Source organism: Zea mays, chromosome 2 (genome assembly GCF_902167145.1).
Source record: "Zea mays cultivar B73 chromosome 2, Zm-B73-REFERENCE-NAM-5.0, whole genome shotgun sequence".
Lineage (NCBI taxonomy): Eukaryota > Viridiplantae > Streptophyta > Magnoliopsida > Poales > Poaceae > Zea > Zea mays.
Window position 1 is genome coordinate 64,722,209 of NC_050097.1, and position 4,346 is coordinate 64,726,554.

Sequence of the window (4,346 nt, forward strand, 5' to 3'; positions counted from 1 at the left end):
CCGCTCGCTCCCTCTCCCGCGTGGACGCTTGTAACCCCCTACTGCAAGCGCACCCGACCTGGGCGCGGGACGAACACGAAGGCCGCGGGATTTCCACCTCTCTCACGCCCATCTCCGGCCACCTCACTTCTCCCCTTCGCGCTCGGCCTCGCGTCGACCCATCTGGGCTGGGACACGCGGCGACATTCACTCGTCGGCTTAGGGACCCCCGGTCTCGAAACGCCGACAAATAGTGACGGAGCTAGAAGTTTTTTAGAAGGGGTTAAACTAAACCGCTATATATAGCGATATAATTTCACTAAATTAATTGCAATATGTATATGTGAATATGTAATAGTTTAAAAACCATAAAATACACAATAACATTATACTATGTACATTTCAAATTTTAGGATGGATTTTAATGAGGCTCTATAGACCCAGAAGCCGTAGAGGAGCCTTTAAGCCCCACCGGTCGCACCGCAAGATCCGTCCCTAGTGAGAAAGGAGTGAGGGAGAGAGAATCGTGAAGAAGCAGAAATCTAGCAATGTCGTCGCTAATCGTTTTAGTAGTAGAAACGTAATTAACTTAGCACTGCAGACAATATATGATACTGGCGATTGACGAGAGGTGCGAAACCTGGATGATACCGGTGACCAAAGAAGGAACAATGCAACCGCCACTACCGGACATAGCTGCTTTGCCAAGTGCTACAGGCACTCGACAAATCTAAGAAATCATTCAGCAAACTCTTTGACGAGTGTTACTCTCGGCAAAAAAGACTCGGTGAACTGTAAATCGGAAAATGACTTCTTTGCCGAGTGTTAACTCCTGGTACTCGACATAATTAACCGATGGTCACATTTCGCCGAGAGCTTGACACTCGACAAAGACTCCTTTATCATACTTCGGTGTATGCCAAGTGTTTGGTGCTCGGTAAAAGGGGTCTGTGCCAATAAGAGTCATTGTTCGTCGAGAGTGGTACTCGACAAAAAGCGTGTTTTGTTTAGTGCCCGATAAATTGCTCTCGGCAAAGAGCTTGACACTCGGTAAAAAGTCAAATTTTGGTATTGCGCAGTAATAAAATATCGAACAAGTTCTAGTGTCTAGATATGATTTAGTAATTAATTCTGGGGATAGTCGAATTAGTCACCTTAGCTTCACCCTGGACTGGAACGCTACGTGCCTACGTCGACGGATCGGCGAGGTTTGGAACTCTGGTCTTTTGGCTAGTAAAAAAAAATGGTACTACTCCTGAGTCCTAACGGGCGGTGTGCATGGCCGGCATGTCGTGGGCGGCGCATGTGGCGCGGCCGGCCGTTGGGTCGTCGATGCGCCCATGCAGATGGCGGGGCCAGTTAGTACGTCCCAGCACACTCAGGCACCATACGGCCACGATCGACGTCCGGCCGGCCGGCCGTCGCCACAGCCCAGGGCCAGGACACAGGGAGGCATGCTATGCATCGACGACAATCGCCTCGCTCGCAAGGGCCAGCAGCGCTCGAGTGACGCGCTATACGCCGACCAGGGTAACGACCACGACGACGTACGCGCCCGCGCAGAGAGAGGCAGAGCGAGCGAGAGACACGTACGGCAAACAAACCGGCCGGGCGGCACGACGAACGTGCGTGCGCGCATGCATGCATGCTTGCTTGGCCACCGGCAAGGGCGTACCGCGTAGTCCATGGCCAATGGCAGCAGGGTGCAGTGGAGGCAGCCACCGCCCAGTCCCAATTTAAGCGTGCGTCCTTCTAACGGGTGCGTCTGTAACAATGGTAAAAGGTGTTGTTTGGTCCGGACTCCGGACGTTGTTAAAGAAATAGTAATGGGATCTTTAACCGGTGGTAACGATGGTGTCCTATTGGTTATCATTTTAGATAAGGTTTGACTCAAACTTACAAAAATTTTACTATAAATAACAGTTTTATTATTTAGTTTTGAAATCTAATGTTTATGTGCACCGATTTGTCTTAAAAAGTACTTTTATAAAAATATAAATATATTACGAGTTTATTTTATTTAAAAAATATTGGCCATAAGTTATATTTTGGAGACCGTGTCGTTGTCCTAAATAACAACTAATATGACACCAGAGGAACACTAGTTATAATTAGATTGCATAGTAGTACTACTAGAAAGTGCTCAACCAAAGTATGAGTATTCATTACTCATGTAATCCATTTGTGTTATATTTCGGCAAACCAAACACCATCAAAGTTATATTCGGGTCGTGGTTCTATATCTCTATTCTTTTAAAGCAACAATTTCGCGTGTCGTGTGTCACATGTGAAACGCATAGATCTATTCATCTCCTCTGCATCTCGTATATCAATAGATTGTTACACCATATATGCCCTATGACAAACCACTCAAACTCAACATGACAGGAAATCACACATAGGGCAACGCTCTCACATAGTACCACATCGCTAGCTAGTTGAAGGAGGACGGACGATCAAGAGAGCTATAAAAAACGAGTTGGACCCCCTTTTCATCCCATACCTTTTTTGGGCTTTTGGCTAAGATAAAGTGTAAAATTTGGTCTTAACAGTTTAATATCTGATATGTTGACTATATGTTCGCTTTGATATTAAATTTACTTTTTATGGATATCAAATATAATTGTGTATCGTATGGTGCCCTAGTCGGTGGGCACTTCATCTGGGTCACCATACAACACCATTCAAAATGCCATAGCATAACCATGCATCACGAGAGCTACATGTCACAGTACCTCTCTATGTCTGCTCGAGGTAGAAACACTTCTATGAAATAGGGAGTCCTGTGTGCCACTAAAATTGCTCGACTGAAAAAAAATCTCGCTAAGTTTGTAATATTTTTGGCATCCTATTTTGGCAGTTAGTATTAGAAAATCTAACAATGTGAAATATGCTATGTCCAAAATAAAAATATAATTTTAAAAGGTAAAAACTATTACATATCAACTATCACCAAAATGAGGATTAATCTATTCTCTTCTTTCCAAGAGGCCACCATCTCACTTTGTCCTTCTGACGCTTTCGTTTCTTTTTTCCACTAATGTTATATCATAACAATCTCCGACTAATGAGTCCAAAGTCATATGATTGTATCAATGTTTATACTAAATATGACCGAGGATTGACTTTGTACACTCCCCATCAGGATTTCAAGCTTGTTGTTGGTGGTCCTTATGTCAATTGGATTTTACTCCGCAAGCGCACGTAGACCGACTGTAGCCATTCATGGGGAGTATTCTAGGTATCATATTTTCACAAGGAAGCGATAGGCTAGATATGGATTAACCAAACTCAAATTTGAATTAAAATGTAAACTTTGGTAAGTATACAAATTAGTGATTAGACATGGGTAAATACAATAAAAGATAGGTGCATGGGGAAAACTAATATGGACCCTGTGTTCCGTAGTAAGGTAAAGTTGACTGGAAGGCTGGAAGGTCAATAAGGAGTAAAGGACCAAACTATTACTTTTACTACTCTACAAAGGATTATTCATAGTTAGCCAACTGTTTATCAACTTCATGAAAGAACTTGCATCGAGCGAAATTCTATGTGCCAAAGGGAGATATATTTAAGACTTCAAGAAGGATCCAGAACTCCTGAGGCGAAAGCTCAAACTCACTCTAACTCCCAGGAACTAACCTAAACTACTAAAATAAAAGGGACTCTCTAGGGTGTAACTCTCTTTTCTTCTCTCTTCCTCCATTTACAAATGAGCTCCTAGGGGTATTTAAAGCTCTCCAAGGCCGAAGGGTACTTATAGTGTCACAAGGTCGGTTTAGGTGGGTAAGTCAGTTGAAACACGTGAGGTGGCAGGGCGAGCGACCTTTCACGTGGTTGGTCGTCCAAGGAGGAGGTTGTCCAGCCATCCCCTATCGCCCATCTTGCATCAAACGATCAATATTGCTCCTCTAAGTCAGTTAAAGGTCGATTGACTATTGGAGATCTCTACCGTTTGATTAGAAGTGTGTTTTATTCTCCACCATTGGATTCCAAGCCCGTGGATTGCTGGCATGTCGTCTTCTGGCTTGTTTGTGTTAATCTTGTACAAATTGTGTTTGAATTGTGTTGTGTCACATACTCACATGTGCAGGACCGAAGGGGGGCAACCAGGTGGCTGAGTAGCCAGTGCAGAGGCTAGACAGGGAGTGTACGAGCGACCATGCTTAAGTCGCCCGACTCCCTTAGCTCATGAAGTTGGCCAATATTGTCCCTTTTGCATATTTTTTGCTATATTTTGTTACATGCATCCAAATATCTCAGCACAACTTGTGGAACTCATTAGCATTAACTTTTATTCACTTTGTCATGAAGTTTCTCTCATCCTTATGATAGTTGAGAGCCTAAGATGGTGAAATAATGGCCAT

At 43.8% G+C, this 4,346-nt stretch overlaps 1 pseudogene; it reads left to right on the forward strand.

The window, feature by feature from the left end:
- The first annotated feature begins 2,478 nt into the window (after positions 1-2,478).
- LOC111590958 (uncharacterized) lies at positions 2,479-2,660 on the forward strand (annotated as a pseudogene).
- Positions 2,661-4,346: the final 1,686 nt, after the last annotated feature.